We start from the raw sequence: 18,235 nt of genomic DNA, 5'->3' as shown, positions 1-18,235 counted from the left end.
AAGCTGCAGTGGGCAATGTAGCTGGATGCCACCAGAGAAGGATATCAAGAAATTAATTCCATTTCTCTCTGGCTCAGTACACACCCATTTAACCAGAAATGCTAGAGGAGTTTTAATCCAACATAAGCAGCACTTCCAACTTAGCAATAAATCCAGTTTCACACTACATGAAAAATTTTGGGAAGAAATACACCTTAAAACATCTTAAGTGTTTTCACAATTTTTTTATTTTTTATTTTTTTTATTTTTTTTTTTAAGGAGAATATTTAAGATGATGTGTGAAAAGGTTTGAATCATCTGCATTTATTGAATCCAGCAGTAGGGCTGATACAAACCTTGGAAAGAGCCTGCCAAATATGTGTATCCTATTAGATTTTCAGCTTATTGCTAGCACATTTCAGAGACGGAAAGCAGGCAATTGCTATGGTTGTATTTGACAAACAAGTCTTGTGAGATGTAAATTAAGAAAGCCTGTTTCCGAGATCTGCATCGTCGTTATGCCATGTTATAGCACAGAGGGAACCCTAGCTTGTGCAATAATGACAATGAAATATTTAGATGTACCCAACGGAGAATCAAACTGTCATTTTTCAGCTTTGGCTCTGGATTAGATGCTAGCAGGAGCTGATTTTCCTGATGGGAGAGCAACACTCAGTCACTGACAGCAGAAGAAAAGATCACTTTGAAATCTGTTGAGCTGCATGAGTCTTGCAGTCGCTTTGTTACTTTTTTTTTTAATTTTATTTATTTAATGGATGCTACATGAAGGTGGCAGGCTTAAAATGAAGAAAAAGCCATGGTTCTTCACTCAAAGCCTCACCAAGCTACATAGCCAGAGGTGGGGCAGTGCAGCGGTGGGGTCCTGTGCACGTGAGCACAAGAAGAGTGGGGCAAAACCACCCCTGAAACACACAGCCAAATGTAAATAGTTCAACGGATGCCAAAACTGCAAGTGGATCAGCCCTAAGATCATCACCAGGCCAAGAGCTGCCAGGCAGCTGTGGCTCAGAGGCTGACACTGACCAAGAAGACATTTGATTGCGTTTTTCCTCGATGATCTTATCACCTGGCTTGGCTCCTGACATCCCAGCTTCTGACATCTTATCAGCCTTTCTCAAGCCAGAAGGGAAATGCTGAGCCACGGCCAAAAAACTAAACAAGGGAAACAGACTGTTGTGGACAGGCATTAAAAAATAAAAAATAAAGAAAAGAGTCTTAAGCTGCTGGATTAATGAGACCATGGGGCTTTTATATTTAATTGAAGCACTTCTCTATTATCTCAGTGACAAAGCTTCGCCAGGATTATCCTCTGATTTCCAATCTCATGTCCATGTTTTAGGGCTACCTTCAGCTGGTGAAGTGATTAAGGCACCAGGCGGGCACTGGGATCCTGCTCTGCACAAGTCAGGGTCAGCACCTACGTTTGTAACAAGGGAAAAAGTCCTTAGAATGTTTAGTTGTAAAGATAAAGGAGCAGATTGTAATGATTTGTTATAGAGTCACAGAAACCAGTTCTGGAAGGGACATCAAAGAAGTCATATCCTCAAGGAATATGAATGACCCACTCTCAAAGATCTCTAGCCATGGACCTTGTGCAGTGCCCCAGAAAATTAGCACCTGTGCAGAAACTTGTTGGTTTTAATGAATGTTTTCTTCATTTCTGACACAGTGTCTGGGCTCCTTTCTCCAAGATTCATGTACAAAGGCAGGACAACAATGACGAGGCGCTATAACTGGATCCTTCACTCCTCCGGGCTTCCCCAGTGCCCATCTCCTCTCATCTTTATAAGCACAGTGAGCTGGTAAGGGTGTGACAGGTTTGTAAGGGCCATCCCAGCCCAGTAGGCGAGATCAGACCTCCAGGTAAGCTCCTGGAGGTTTAAGATATCATTTTCTTCTGCTTGGTTGGTGCCATGGCTAAGTCCCTACATCCTACACATGCAATAAATAAAAAACTTCTGAATTTCTGAGCAGTAATTTAGTACCGGCTCAGGACTTTCCCTGGACTTCACTGGAGAAGAATGAAGTGTGCAGTGAACACTGCCCAAGTAATGTCCCAAACACGTCCTTCCCTCACAAAGCACATAATGCTATCAGAGACCTCCGAGTGCCTAGCAGCCGTAAACAGCTGTGAGAGCTGAGCTTCCTCCAGCATGTGCCCTGGGAGGTATCATTCATCTCTGCTTCTATGCAATTTGCGTCTCTCACCATTTGTCTCCTGCTTTTTGCAAACATTACACTGGGTCAGAATAGCAGGCTATTTAGAGAACAATGGCTCTGTTGTGCTGGATTTATAAATCACTGCTATATGAGCACTGACAAGTACCGATTGCAGAAGTCATTTGTATCTATATATGTGTATGACATCTAATAACGTTTTGTTATCATTTATAATCTCTTAAAATACATGTTTACCTGTGCACCTGCAGGTGTATCTATATATAGTTCTCTGCATTTATTTGCCAACTTGGCACCCCTATCAGCCTCCTCTTAAAAACAGCTCCAAGGCCCCCCATTTCTTTATCCTCCCACCCATGTCTCCTTCCTTTTCACTTCACCTACCTGTCTTCACTCCCCAATCTCTTGTCCCCTTCACCCCCACCTAGCCTCCAGTGCCCCACTGACGACAAGCCCTCAGTTAGGCTGTCTGCACAAAAGCAACTCCCTACACCTGTGGCAGAGGCAGTAGCCACAGATGAATGGGAAAATAAAGATATTAGTGTTAATTCTTTCCCTGTAGACACTAAACATAGAATCACAGAATGGTTTGGGTTGGAAGGGACCTTTAAAAGTTCATCTAATTCCAACCCCCCTGCCATGGGCAGGGACACCTCCCGCTAGACCAGGTTGCCCAAAGCCCCATCCAGCCTGGCCTTGAACACGTCCAGGGATGGGGCATCCACAGCTTCTTAGGGCATATATTCTCAGAAAGGCCAACAAAGCAGAGCAGACAAGCATCATCTTTCTAAGCCAAGCCAAAAATATGCTCGAGCAAAATAACCCCCCAAACTCCACGACAACATAAGGAATAATTACATATTTTTTTCAATCCTTATAACTTTGAAACATCTTTCCTGATTTTAATAAACCTCACAGGTTAACCTGTACGGGTGAACTAAAGAGAAAGAACATCTCTCTTATCGGCAGACAGGTTTGCCTTTTACCCTGGCAGAGTCTGCATCTCTTCTTAATTTCTCCCCAGCCACCGGCGGTGCAGAACGGGAGGCAGCAGAACAGCCAGGTTTGCTCATACACAACTTGCTCCCTGTGGAGCTGCTCTTCCCCTCTCTGGTGCCAGCAGATTGGAGGACATGCTCTCCCCACCGCTCCCCCTGTGAGCAGGCAGCAGCAGCTCCTCAGCCACCCACGTGGCCAAATGGGGAAGGCAGAGGGACAGGGGGTGCAGGAGGGCAGCACAGCTTCAACCTGGCAGGCTTGCAATGCAAAACGCCCTCGCTGGCATCATGTAGCCAGAGCCAGCTGTGCACTGGGATGCAGCCCCAGCACTTGACAGCAGCAGATCCGGGTAAACAACCCCAGCCAGCCGTCAGAAGGGCTGGCATAGCTCGGCAGGGTGTGAAGGTATGCCCAGGGGCTATAATTAGCAAGTAATTCAGCCCCATGGGTGAATGGACCAAAGCAGCTGGTGTCCCCGCGCTATAAGCAGCCCCAAGGTTTTATTTCAGATGAGGTCTGGTTCTTTGGACTCGGTGTCCCAGAGACCAGATGGGTTTTGGGGCGTGCGTGGATGCAGTTTCTGGTTTGAGTCCCTTTCCTTATCTGCACAGGAGAACTTCAACTAGCTCTGAAACACCATTAAGAAACAAAACGGGGCAAATTCACCAAGTGGGTGAATCTCCTGGAGGCAGTGACGTTACTCAAAGGGTCAATACTACCCTTCATGCTTTTCTTTGTCACGTTATGAAATACGTAGAGCAACAAATAGCTGTTTTGACTGGAAATAGATTTCACCAAGGAAACGTTCACCAATTTTAGCACTCATTTGACCTAGGACAAAACCAGCAGCAGCACGGATCCATGTCGGCCGCAGAGCAAAGGGAAGGCTGAGCAAATTCTTTTAGTGGTTTGCATAGCTGAGGCCCCAGATGGCCACCGCCATCCCTGTGCTATTAATAAGGACTATTTTGGAACAAATGATCATTTCACAAGCAAACAATCTTATTTATTAGCATTATCGTTGTCGCAGCCAGCTGCAAGGTGTTTCGAATCCCTCGTGCATTGCACTGTGGTGCAGATGTATCCTGACCAAGAGAGGCAATGGTGCAAAGCAGGATCATGAGTTAGCCTCTCTGCTCAGTTGTACTGCTGGGAAAAATCTCATGGCACTTTTCTGCCCACTTGGCTCCTTACTGTAACGACCTGCAGCAGCCGTTCTCTGGGTTAGTCCCCCCAGGTATTGCTGTTTTCCTTCTTGGTGCATGCTCTGCAAACGGGCTTTGACAACTCCGAGTGGCAGAGCTGGTCCCAGCTGAGCTGGGCTTCAGCCTACTTGTTGCTTTTTATAGGTTAAGCTCTTGCAAAGTGATGTATTCTGGATGCTGAATAAAACCACAATAATAATAATAATAATAATAATAATAATAATAATAATAATAATAAAAGAAGATGGGAAAGCAGGGAGGATGATGAAGTGGTGTCAGCCCAAGATAGCACACTGGGGAGATAGATGCTCATTTCAAAGCTATCCTGAAAATTTTTACTCCTTCAACCTTGTCACATAAAAAGGCAACAGTGGAGCTGGGGGTCACTGTCTCCTTATATGCTAATATTGTCATTCACTTTACTGTCAATTAAATGTCTTCTCCAAAACGGTCTTTTGGCCTCTTAGTCCTCACTGGCATGAGGAACTATCAGAAATGATAGCACAAAGCCTGATTTTCAGCCCAGATTTCCCCACCATAGTCCTGCACAAACCATGGGTGTAATGTTGGAAGGGTGAGACCTAGCACTCCCTGGGATGACAGCAACCATTTCCAGCCCCATCCCAGGCAGGAGGACGATGCTCCCCACAGCTGGGCTGCTCCAGGCATCCCGGTTTAAAATCCAGTGATGGAGAACAGCAAAGCAACCCCACCTCCATCCTGAAGACTGCCTGCCTACTGATTTTGCAGCATCTGTGAAGTTTTTTGTGGTTTGGGGGAGAAGCCAAAAGCAGGCTTGTAATGGAAGTTCAGCCACAGCCTTCGGCGTAGCTTGGCAGCTCTGATCCTATAATAAAACCCAAAGCACACGTGATTCTACAAAACAGCACCGTGAGCTTTCTATTCCTGTCTGCAGTATTTTTAGTGAACAGAGCAATTTTTAGCCATTGTGGTTTCTTTCTCTTTTGATACAAAGAGGCTGTCAAAACACAACCATCTGCTTGCAGTGCAAGGAGCAGTCGGTCAATTCGGACAGACACCCCTGACATTTCAAAACAATAACTGCTCAGCAATCAAATTCCTGGCATGCTGCGAAATGCAAACATGTGAAACTGTTACCTATGACAAACATTTCTTCACTGGATCTATCACAGGACCTCAGTGAGGAAATCCGAAGAGGAGGGAAAAAGTCAGCATTTCTGTTGTGCAGGCAGTTTAAGGGAAAGGAATCCTAAACCTTGGGCAGATGTTTGTTTTGCATTGTGGCAAAAACATTTGTTTCCTAAACGCAGAGAGATTACAGTGTGATCTGCATTTTTGTTTAAAAATACTTCTGCCACTGTCTGGGCTGCAGCATAAACAGGATGCGTTGACATTTCGGTTCATCCGAGCCATTCGCCACAGCAGGCACATGCTTGTGCTCGTAAATCTAACCCGCCTCCCCAAAATAGATCTCCGTCACCCGTACGGAGCCGGTGTTGCCTGCTCTCAGCTTGCTGGGCATCAGGAAACGTGGGGATGGGAGGCTCCATGGCTGCAGCCAGCGAGACCGAAGGCAGTGGCCAGATCCAGGCCTAGGGGACACGGTGCTTCACAGCCAGAGCCCGAGCTGTGCATGCCTCTCCGTGCCACTGGGTTAAACCCTTTCTGGCCAGTCACCAGCAGTTATCAATGCCCGGCCGTCCCTGCAGACATGGAGCAGGTCTGTTCCTTGGTGATTCATCCCCACAAATGTCACCAAGAGACCAAAATGTTTGTCTTTGGCTGCTGTTTATATCGATATGAACTTAAGAAATTGCTAGGGACAATCCCACTTGCTTAATTTTTCTCCATTAAAAGAAACATGACAAGAATCTTGCAAACCCCTTGGGCACAAGAGCTGTCTTTGCCAGCAACAGGCAGCAGCTGAAACACTGGTGGTTTCCCAGAATAAAGCCATTTAAAATCTACACAGGAAAACTCTGCTGGGTCTGGATCCGAGCTACTGCTACTACACTTCTGCTTTCCTCTATCAAAAGCTGCCCCTGCTTAATCTTCTTAGAAGACTTGTGCAATCTGCAAGAAGCCTCTGCTCTTATACTTCCTATCTTCTACACACTGACGGTGACAAGGCCACTCTCCCAGAAGTGGCACTGCCTCAGTGTCTGCCAGGAAGAGCCAACACTTTCCTTACAACATGCCTTATGCAGTGCAAGCATCTTCCCTGTAAATGCTACTGCCACAGGTCTTCAGTAACAAAAATATTTTTTCTTCTCTATTTTCCTGAGCTCTGACCTGACACAGCACATGAGGACATGCTTGACTTTAGGATGCCTGTGGTCACACTGAAACCAAGAGGGCTGCACCCTTTTAAAGGCTTGTCCTTTCAGAGTTACGGGGCTGGTACTTGGGTCTCCCTACGGACTGGGACTCTGGGTTTCCAAAGCTCCCAAATCAGATTTCTTAGAAATAAATGTTTCTTGGAGCCCACCTTGACATTAAACACAACCTCATGTATTTTGCCTACTAAGACTTAGGTCAATGAACATATTCAAGTGCTTCTCTGCTGCAAGACCTTATTCAAACACGAATTACATGTAGACCCACAAAATCCAAGTCTGTTCCCACATCCCAAAGGCACGATGTGAATAGCAGAAGGTAGCCCTGGTGGCTGCAACCACATCAAACTAAATTACGTATCCCACAAGCTTGTGTTCCTGCTGAGATTCTCAAAACTCTGGTGAACAAGTTTATTGTCTCCAATGGTGGCATCCAATCAAGCTCAAACAGTGTAAAAAGGTGCTGGGGAAGCATATTTCACTCAACCTTCATCTCTTTAGCAAACAAAATTCCCAGAGAGCTGTCTGGAGTTTTATGGAAAAGCCATTTGCCAATGATAAATGCCTTGGCTGTGGGAAAAAATTTACCAGCATATAACAACTGTAAGGGCTAAGAATGAAAGTAATTGCTTAGAAAACAGCTTCACAAAATGAAATAAAGATATTTGTTTCAACTCAGTGAGCATAAACTGCCTGTTGAATGAACAATCTTCTATTTTGTTTGCTTCTTTCTGGTTAATGAATAACCAGATACGCTTGGTTTTCAATACGTGGGCAATGACTATAAATACTATGGTCCCTTGAAGCATATCTTTGCTCTCCGTGTTTCAACCCAGAAATTGATGGGGAATGCAAAGCTACTGCACATTTTCTTACAGGCAGTTGCAAATGCTTTACAAAACAGGTTTATCATTAAATATTCCTGGTGTCTCTCCTCCCCAAAACTACCTTGTACTCCAGCATGGAGTGCTCTAGTTACATTAGTATCTGTGTAACAGATCCTTTATGTTTTCCACATCTCAATTCTGCATGCAAAGGTGGTCTATAACATACAGGTGTATCTGCTAAAACACAGCAGGTGCTGAAAGAGGTGAAGGAGAAAACCCATAGAGTTTCCTAATCATTGTAAGGCTCGCACAGGTGCCCCATATAGACTTGGATGTCCCAGCATCAATGGAAAGAGAAATATCTGCTCCTATAAGCCCTGAGTGAAGGTCAAGGGAAGCCAGCTGGGATGGCTAGGATGCTTCGAGTGGGCTGGCAGGTCAGGAAGTGCACTTGGGCTTCTGCTGACAGATTTTGGCTGAGCTGGCAGGTACTAGAAACATAAGATGAGGAGGCGGCAGCAGTCGTGACCCCAGCCTGCAGAGGAGTGCTCTAAAATGCACCCTCACCCCCCTGAAGGGGGAAAGAAAGAGCCAGGCATTTACTGCTGCTTTTTTTTTGCTCAGATTAGGATGTTTTTATGCCAGTCGCATGTTTTCTGGTGAAGGATGGGCTGCTTCACAATTTTCAATGCCAGGAACTGGCAAGGCAGCAAAAGCAAAGATGAAGCTGGCATCCAGCTCTGTGAAACGAGAGTGCCTTTTTCCCTCTCCCCTCCCACTCCTTCCCTGCACCAGATGTCAGCCGGGACACACAGAAATGCCTGCCATTCCCCCAGCATGCTGCCTCTCAGTGCAGCCAGCTCCCCACTCATCCTCTCCAGCGGGGCTGACGAGGCATCTGTGCTCACAGTTCTCCATCCTCCTCCTCTCCCCTCTTTCACTAGCCTGCTTGTTATGCATGGCAGGGGTGCCATCCTGGTATGGATAGCAGATATATAAAGGCTGCATTAAAAAAAGCTTAATAAAAATCAAGGCAGGGAGGAATAACCCCAGAAGAGCTATACCAGCAGGGAAATATTAATCATTTCTGATTAATTTCTGCCTTCCTTTCAGCTTCAGACAGGCAGAATCTCCTCCTTTCTCTCCCCTGCTCTGGACTTGGTGCTGTTGGGTTGGTTTGCAACCAAGAGAAACGCCACATGGAAGGCCACCTTCAGAGCATCTCCATCCCACATGAAAGCAGAGCACATCCAAAGGCAGCACAGGGCAACCCACTTGCATGAGACTGCGAGCCTGATATTTATCGGGAAGGCTTTGGCCATACAGAGAGCTCTCTGCAACCAGAGATGCCTGCAGTGAATAGGGTTTTAAAGGGGTGGGAGTCTTCCAAGCTGCTCAGCATTGGCCTAACACTGCTCCCAGGAATGTCGGCTGGAATTTCACACCTGACTCCACTGGGACTAGGTCAAGCCAATGCTTTGTGCTTCCCAAACCCTTTCCCGGAGCTTAGAAACTTGCTGCCCACCTGTCTCTATCCCCCAAACGTAGCTCTGTATGGGATGGCACTCAGAAGATGGGGTTTTATTCCCTCCCTCCAAGGCACAAAGAGGAAACTGAAGTCCTCCAGGACCAAAGCCTACATGGAAGCCTTGGCTTGTGAACCAGCCCAGGCCCAGTGGTAGAAATATCAGCTAGGGACAAGCTGAATTTGGCAGAGACTGTATGTCTGTGGCTGAGGAACTTTAGCCTCTTTGTCCTGAGGAAACAAGACAGACTTTGTGCACAGCTCTGGAGAGAGAAAAGGAGAACACAACTGGAATGCAGGGGTGTGCTGCCCATGGGGAGGGCAAAAAAACATAGGGTCAGGGCAGGGGAAAAAAAGTCTGTGTGAGCTCACCAAGCACAACACCGAGCAGGAATCATGTTCAGGAGATCTCTCCATCAGTTACGGGTGCTCTGGAAGAGGCATCACAACCTGGCTCCTAGGGTAACTTTTTGCCACGAGCAGCAGCTGGGGAGGCTTTGCACAGGGGTGCTTCCCTCCCAACACAAGCTTGCATCCCACCTTGCAGGGAACCTACACACAGACCCAAAATCCCTTCACTGCACAGCTTTCCCTTCAGGCAAGAGCAAGTCATGGTCATGGAGAACTGCTCTGAGCAGGGACATGAGATTAAATGGATTAAATCTACTTCCCCCACCTCCACCCCTCCTTGCAACAGCTGGTGGAGAAGAGCACGGAGAAGGCCAAAACAGCAGCGAAGATGTAGGGGCTCTGTGGCCTTGTGCTGGTCACCCTGCCTGCTGCCAGCTGCCACATCTTGGCCTTTGTTTTCAAAATAAATCAATGATTTAAGATGATGCCTTTCTAGGGGTGCCCAGATTAAACACTGCAAAAAGATCAAAGTTTCAGAGGGTGTTTGATGTTTTGAAAAAGCAAGATCCTTGCAGGGTGCCTCCAGTTGGTTACCCAAATGGAAAAACTGAGCATTTTACCTTTTCTTACCTTCATCCTCATCACTGGCTAAACAGCAAGATCATACAAGGAGCAAATACCCAGAAAAGTAAAAACTGGTTGGAAAAACACATACAAAAATAGCAGCAGTGACCATTTTGCAATGCAACAGCTGCTCTTGCTTTAGAGCAGCAGCCAGCAGGGGGGTCTGCCATGCAGAGCACAGGATGGAGACTCAGGAGATGGGAATTACTAACCCTTCGTTACCATCCTTCCTGCAGGCTTCTCCAGCTGTGAGATGTGCCTCTGTTCTCCTGCAGCATCCCCGCTGCTGCAGAGCTACATGTGGTTAGTAACTACAGAGGATAATAGTAGTAAAGGTAAGGATATATGTGGATATTCCTTACAAGGTGCTGGTGCACTCCTAATTTATTGCTCAGGCAGGTAGCACAGTTTCTGAAATAAGGACTCCTGAAATGCAAGCTTGCAGTAACATAACCTTCCCTTCGCACCTCTATTCAGCTCAGAAGGGCCTTTGCTCCCCCACATGATGTTTCCAGCTCCAGTGCTTCACTAATTCTGACTCAGTCCTTCAGAGCTGCCCAAACTCAGAGAAAACCTTCTTTGCAGGCAGAGCCAGTGGCCAAGCTCCTCAGGCCTGGCCATCCCTGGACTATTGACACAAAAGCGGCTCCGGTCCCAGAAAGACTGGTGGCACTTCACCAAAACCTTCTGCAGGGCTGAACTTTCCCCACATAAATGTTAAATAACGCTCTGGCCAGCCACCAAATGGCACTTTTATCTTCTGAACAGCTTGTTTATCATCCACAGCTGACCCACTGACTTTACTTCAGACCAAGGGCAACAAGCTCTCAGGGTTATTGCAAGAACGTCAGGTCTCTGTTCACTACAGGGATCTCAGGCATGGATGAGGTGAGAATTGTAATCCCTTCAAGTCCAAGGGCCCTGATGATGGCCTGGGCAACCTCCTCCATGCTCCCAACATCAGCTTGTGATGGGGAATGTGTCCCAGCATCTACAGGCTGATGTGGGCTGAGGATAAAACTTGGGTGGGCTATTGCTACTACCACTGCAGCCACAAGCATCCCAGGTGCATCAGAGCATTTGTTTTGTTGTCTTCCCCTCCCCCCCCCCCCCCCAACTTGTTGTGTCTTTTTCTGTAAATCATGTGAGTATTTCCACTCTAGGAGGCCGGAGACACTGAAGCAGCACTCTGGTGAAGTAGCAAACAGCACAGTGTGTTGCTGGTGACTCTGCTTGTGAGGGACGATGGTAATACCCACTTGTCTTTTCTTCCCAAACCACAGTCACTTGTTTTTGCCATGGGATTACACATGGGGCCCACTCTCCCTGACAGGATTATCCACAGGTTGGTGTATGCCAGCTGCCTGCACGCTCATGCGGGGGGCTGGAGGTGAGCAGATGTGCCCCACCTTCCCCTCTCTTTTTGCAGAAGGGTTTCTAGAAGCCCCCCAGACTAGGTTTTGGCTGTGGAGCATGCTGCAGGGCATAATGGCTTTGTGAACAAGTCAGCAAATTGGAGTGATAGAGTAAACAGCATTTGTCAAGGCAAAGCCAAGGCAGGGAGACATGGGCAAAGGGCTTTATGGGACTCAGGATGGGGGAAAGTAGAGTGAAGAAGGAGAAAGGTTCAGACTGGAAATAAAATAGTAAATTATGCACAAAGGACAAGTGAGAATGCTAGCTAGCCTGTCGCTGCTGATCCAGCCACATGTACTACAAATTTACTACTACATATTGGGCTACAGCTTGATACATCCTCACTAGATAAAGGGAAGGCGGGCAGCAAAGCTTTCAAAGTGGGATCACAACTTGCCAGCCCCCTCAGTATAAGAACAGAAACTCCAACTTCCCCATCAAGCAGAAGCAGAGCTGGTTTTTTTATTATTATTTTATTTTTGCAAACCCAGGAGTTCCATTAGTGGCATACAGAGATCTGGAGTCAGGAGGCATGGTGGAAAGCTGAGATTTGGGCTTGCCCCTAAACTCTACTTTACCCAGCAAGGGCAGCTGCATCACTGGCTGCTGTAGTCAGCAGGAGATGCACATGTGTGTGTACGTGCACGTGTGGAAGCATAGGCATCTGAGGAAGGTTTCATTTCCCTGCTGAGATGCACCGGAAGTATTTTTGGGAAGCCCGACATCCCCTTGGCATGCAAATCAGCCAAGCAGCCCAGCAATAGCTGAGGCAGCCCATCTTTCATTTTTCACTTTTCATCCAGATGAGGTAACCCCCAGGTCGGTCTCTGCAGTCAAGCTGGGCTGTAAGAGGGAGTCCCCAAAGATCTTGGTCCAACCAGAATGGGCCATGTAACTCCTCCATCACCAAACTGCAGGGAAATCAAGGAAACCAGCTGCTGTCTCCTGCCTCTGAACCACTGCTGCAGCTTCCTTGCCCCTCAGCTTGATGAAGTTTGAGAGTTTGGCCTCTCTGGCAATTGTTAAAATTCCTTTTGTAAGCAGAAAGATGTTATCACAGAGCAGAAAAAAACAGGTGTGGAGAATTTGGGCTGAAGAGCACGCAGCCATCCACCCACCAAGCAGGCCTGCTCTGCCCACAAGGCAAACGAGGCTCTCACCATTCTGCAAGGTGTATCACACCTCTAAAGCTGCAGGGCTTGCCATACGGCAGGGCCTTCTGCCTCCTAATGCCTTTGTCTTTCATTTGAAGCCCAGAAGTCATTACAGTCAGGGCTGCACTAGGTATAAACTTCAAGCCAACAGGAGTCTTGCCTGGGAGCTGTTGTTTAGCAGATGCAGCTGTGTTTGGGGTGAAACAGCAAGGTCCAAAAGCTGCCTGCTACCATGCCTTCATTAGGTGGAGAAGTAGCAATGGTGCTCAACAACATCAGCAGTTATTTATGCATCTGTAGGTAATGACCACCCTTGCGCTAGCTGCTATTTCCATCTTGTGGATAAAGATGTTAGTGAGCTGTGAGTCACACCTCTGCCCACAGGATGGCAGTGCCCTCTGGTTCACACGCTGCTCCCGAAACCCCCCCCCCCGAATGGGTGATGTATGTGACCAAGCCCCCTGGAACAGGGACATCAGGGTGAGGACTTTGTATGGCTTCACTGCAGCAAGGGACACACACACTGCTCAAAAATCCTGATGGACCCCTACTCAGCTTCAACAAGAGCACAAAAACACTAGACTACCTGTCAGGTATTCCGTCTTGCAGTGACTTGCAGCTCACCTTTGACTTTACAACAGCTCAGCACTTGGAAGAGGCTTGCAATGAGCAGGCACTTGCAGCATCCTGACACCTCTGCACAGTGCTTTCTCTGGGAACACCACTGTCTTCCTCCCTCCATGGCCGGTGGCACCTCGATATGCCAAGGAGCCATTGCTGTACTCCTACCAGAAGGTGACTGACAGCATTTTGGTTCAGGTGGCATGATAAAGGACCACCAGCAGTCAGCCAACACTCTGATGGCAGAGGCAGCTGCTTGAGGCTCGTCAGGGTGCTGGGTCTGATGACCTGAACAAAGCCACCGCTTTTCTCCAAATGGTGCCATTCAGGCACTCCCTCTGAGCAAAACCCGCCTCCATTGTAAAAGGTTGCCCCAGAAGTCAGAGGAGATACCAGGTTCATTGACTCGGTAAGCAAACAGAGCGAAGCTAAGCCCACCTTGCATCACCCGTGGCCAGCCAATGCTCAGGTGGAGAGGAGAGCAGGAAGGCCAGTACCCACCCCATGGCTCTTCTCTGCTCCAGCAGGCTCAGACAAGTGACCCCTCCAAAGGACACAGCTGTCAATTGCTTAAAGAAACGCAAAGTTCAGATGACTGCAAAGGACTCACCTCACTTGCCAAAAAATTACAAAACGCCAGTGTTTGCTGAAAAACAAGTCTGCGCAGCTCACTTGTGAGAAAGGCGTGATGCCAGAAGGCAGTGAGCAGGGCAGATGAGGAAAGACTGATCCTTGCCTAGACAAGACTGATTTTTTTGGCTAGCTTTGCTGTCATTGCCCCAAGAGAAGGGTGTGGGGTCATCTGCAGCCCAGGGCTGGGGACAGCAGTGGCCCTGGGGGGCTTGTCCTGGCTGGTGAGGCAACGTTTGCTCACACCTCGCAGAGCAGGCCCAGGGCAGCTCCTTCCATTGCCCGCTCAGTCAGACGGTGACTGACCTCAGCATGGGGACTTTGAAGTCCTGCATCGCCTTTTCATTCAGACAGATTTGGGGATGAAGAGCTGGCCGCCAGGAGCTCGCCATTCCCCTCCAGCCAGCAGGGAAGGCACAGGAGCATCGCCTACTGCAGCAGCACGTTTTGCCATTGCAATGTTGGTGTGAAAAACTGCTGCTCCCCTCTCTGCCCTTGAAGGCAGCACAAGAAGACAGCTTCCTCCTCTGCACAGCACCAGCAGCAGCTGTTACTTGTCACTCTTGTAAAAGCAAATCAACACCACAACCCAAAACCGGTGTCCGGAGCTGTACGTAAGTCCAGTGAATGAAAATCTCAGTGGCCAAGGGGACAGAGCCATCAGTGCCAACACAACTGCCTACATCCAGAGGCTCAGACGGGCTAGAGGCTCCTTTGTGCTGGACACGGCAGGAATTACACAGGCATTCTGCAATTCATGGCATGAAGACATGACCGCATCTTCCCCATGCGATCTGTCCAGGGAAGAACAACAAGGAGCACAGATAGCAGTGCTGGTGTGGATGACATTCACCCCAAAATCCCACCTTCAGGTTCAACCAGTCAATACAGCTCCAGAAGATTGAGAGCAGAGCTGGAAATTAAACCTCCACCTCCTGACCATGAGGAGAAGGTCTCGGATAAGGTTTGGTGGAGATGACAGGGCTTGGATTAGCAACATCTGCCTTCTTCTGAGCATCGCTGGGATGCTGAATCAACAGGGAGGTACCCATCCCCTGCTCCCCTGGGGCTGTGCACAGCTTTGGTTCATTTTGTTTTTACAAGGACAAAAGGGATGGCCAAGCCTGCAGAGTCAGAAGGAGGGGACAGCCCATGAGGAGCCGTTTGCACTGGTCCAGCAGAAGCAGGTCAGCAAGCACAGCAATGCCCTGAGAACCACCCACCCTTTGCCATTCAAATTGCTGTGCTGGAAGCTCTTCTTTTACTGGGAGGAGGAAAAACTACAGAAGGCTCCAGAATGCAGAAAGCCACTTGTGCCACGGGCCAGGAGTTAAGCAGCCACGTAGAACCACCTAGGTTGGAAGAGACCTTCACAGTCATCATGTTCAACCACCAGCCTGACCTGCCAAGTCCCACCACTAGACCATGTCCCTTAGTGCCATGCCCACATGGAATTATGGTGTGGTTTGGGTTGGAAGGGACCTTACATATCACCCAGTTCCAACCCCAACACATGAACCAGGCCATCAGGGCAGATGAACTCTTGGCTTTCCCTGTTCAGCTGCACAGCAGTGCGTGTATGGGTATGCAGCTCCTTGCATACCCCAGGGTCAGGAGTGCTGCCAGACCCACCTCAAGCGGCTCTCCAGCAAAGCCACATTCCTCAGTGTGGTTTGGCACATTAAGAAACCACCCATCCATCCCCCAAGGCTACTTTTTGAACAATTAATTTCAGCCCCTCTCACCATCAGTAAACTATTGTTCTTTACTGCTAGCTGCAATGCTTTTTTGGACAGCCACTGAACATCTCACAGCACCTCTCCCTCCCAAACACACCATTTTACTCCACACAGAGCTACACACCAGCTGCCCTGCAGCAGGCATTTAAAACCCTAGAACTTGCTTCTTCTTTTCACCACCAAGCCCTACGACCCGCTTGTACTTTGGTTTCCATTACAGGGACAGCAGCCCCCAGATACATTTAGGAGGTAAAACACACTGTGTGAGGGGCTCTGATGAACCACCTTACACCCAAAATCTTTGTCAAAGAAGGGCTCGAATCTCAGCACGTAAAATTTAGCTTCTTAGGCTATATGGAATGAATACGAGAGGCAACAATTTAGGTCTAAAACCTTCCTTTTCTCCCTCACTTAGAAGGGCTTACCTGCCACTCCTGCCCTCAGATGCTGGAAATCTCTCTCCTGAGATCACTTCTCTCCTGAGGTCACCACTGCAACAACACACAGAACAGAGCAGAAACACAGCCACAAAATAACAGCCTCTGGTTCCCAATATAACCTGAGCCATACAATTGGCAGCTGCTGGGGATTACATCCCAGCTGATGGGGGTCAGCAATCACTCACAGCTACCACTCCAGGAAGGTGCTGGGATCTTTGGGGTTGGGGATGAGCCTGAGCCTTTTCTGCTTTATCCTGTGCAGTTGTAGGTGTGTTTCCAGAGCTTGCACAGCTCTGCTCTGTTCTATCCAGGAGAGGTGATGTACAAGGCTTGGGAGTGCCATCCGGCCATTTCCCACCACTGAGCAGGTGTGCTAATTAAACAAGCTATGCCATTAAACACTAAGGAAGATGCATGGCCTGGAACAGCATGTTAGCCTCCCAGCAGGGCCTGAGCCATCATAAATCAGTGCTTGCTTTACCATGCCTGCCCAGAGAGAGCATCCTCGGGGAGCATACCCGCACCCATCTGCTGCCAGTGACCAACAGGCAATCAACAGGACCATGTAGGAGGAAGAAATTCCCATAAACACCACTGTCTGCTGCTAAAATTAAGCGGGAAGGGTGCCGCTCCCTAATGTACGATTCCTTCCTGTGGTGTTCCTCCTGCCTGGCTCATGGCGGTGTGGTGAGAGTGGCTCGCTGAGACGGAGGGTGAGGGCTTTCCGCAGCAGCTGTCCCCAGAGGACAGCGAGCCGACACTACATGGTATGTCGATGGGTTTTTGTAAAGGTGTTTGGCTTCTCCTGTCCTTTCCCACTAGTTAAGATAGCTGGGGCCAACACTGCTGACCCCACATCAAAGCACAGAGTGGGGCTGTGTCCCCAGCCCAGCTCTCAATCCTGGGTCCTCCAGGCAGGAATTTCCCTTCTTGTCTGTTTTGGGATGGGATCACCAACGCTCAAACAGGGATCTGCCTCCGGAGCCATGCTGAGCTTTCCAAGGCACCCAGATCCCACTGTATTTCAGCAGAAATTGGAACCAAGCTGAGGTTTTGGGGAAGCTCATAAGGTTTCTACCCCAAAACCATCCCAGCCCTAGACCTGGGCACATTCATGGCCCTCAGGTATCCTTGCTAGGGCTCTCCTCGCCTCCCCATCCTGTGACAGCAGGGAGAAATACCCCAGTTAGGGCTTGGGCACTGCTCTGCAGGCAGGGTGAGCGATGCACCGAGGTGGCTGGGGTGCTACCTCCCTGTTGCTGGAGTCTCAGACACCTTTTTTTTGCCCTGTGGGATGAGGCATCAGCCAGAGAAAGAGACACCAAACTAGAGGTTTTAAGAGCCTCCTTCTCCTGAGCCAGCTGCAGAATGCAGGCCCTACATCTACTGCATTGGTGCCAGCTGTGGAAAGCAGACCTGCCTCTGAACCCAAGGGCAGGTAACCACAGATGCTGCTTGCTTCGCACTAGGGTTAGCTGGTGACTGCATTTCAGATACGTTTGTCACAGGCTGATGACTCCCTGAGGTAGTAGCTCAAGACCCAGAGCTGCCAAGAACACGGAGTTCATCCTGCTGTGTCCTTGGCTCCAGCCCTGCTACCTTCCCCGGCTCGGACAGGGGCCAAGCACTTCCTCTGTGAGGTTAAAGAGAAGTTCAGCACTAATAAATCAGCCTCCCAACACTGTGCAACTAGTTGCTTTGTGCTCCTTGCTGGGCCCGAGGAAGCAACCCTCATCTTTACTACGCCGAAAGCAGTGGCACAGGAGGCTTTGTGTGAGGCATCATCTCCGCTCAAAGGATGGAGACTTTGGTCAGTGTCCAGCACCCAACAATGAACCCACCATCTCCGTAGGTAATGAGGGGTTCACAGAAACATGGAAGCTGCAACACAGTTGTTTCACTGCTTATTTGGCTAAGGCTGGCTGGGAACTGAAGTCATTCGGGAACCTGGTGGAGGGCCATCCCCCCTGCCAGGTGTCACCTCTTCCATGGGCACCATGTGCTGAGCACCCACCACATAATTTTGCAGTGCTGTCCATTCAGAAATCTTGCAAGCTTTTGTCCGAGGAAGTGTTTTTGCCTTCCTGTCCTGGTGTTTCAGACAGAAAAGCTGGTGCCTCTGCAGCATGAGCAGATTGCTTGAGGACCCCCTGAGCCAGGAACGTTGGTGGGCCCATGGCCAGGATGTCCGAGCTGAGTTCCTACATG

At 48.7% G+C, this 18,235-nt stretch overlaps 1 protein-coding gene across 1 annotated transcript in view; it reads right to left on the bottom strand.

The window, feature by feature from the left end:
- The window catches only part of EEPD1 (endonuclease/exonuclease/phosphatase family domain containing 1), a 107,332-nt gene extending 91,246 nt beyond the window's left edge, over positions 1–16,086 (bottom strand). The window contains exon 1 of the mRNA XM_040545664.1: positions 16,013–16,086. The gene's annotated coding sequence lies outside the window, so the exon portion shown is untranslated. The remainder of the gene's footprint in view (positions 1–16,012) is intronic.
- Between the last annotated feature and the right edge of the window lie 2,149 nt (positions 16,087–18,235).

Source organism: Cygnus olor, chromosome 2 (genome assembly GCF_009769625.2).
Source record: "Cygnus olor isolate bCygOlo1 chromosome 2, bCygOlo1.pri.v2, whole genome shotgun sequence".
Taxonomy (NCBI): Eukaryota; Metazoa; Chordata; class Aves; order Anseriformes; family Anatidae; genus Cygnus; species Cygnus olor.
The sequence above is the reverse complement of the archived record's forward strand: the minus strand, read 5'-3'. Positions and strand labels throughout refer to the sequence as shown.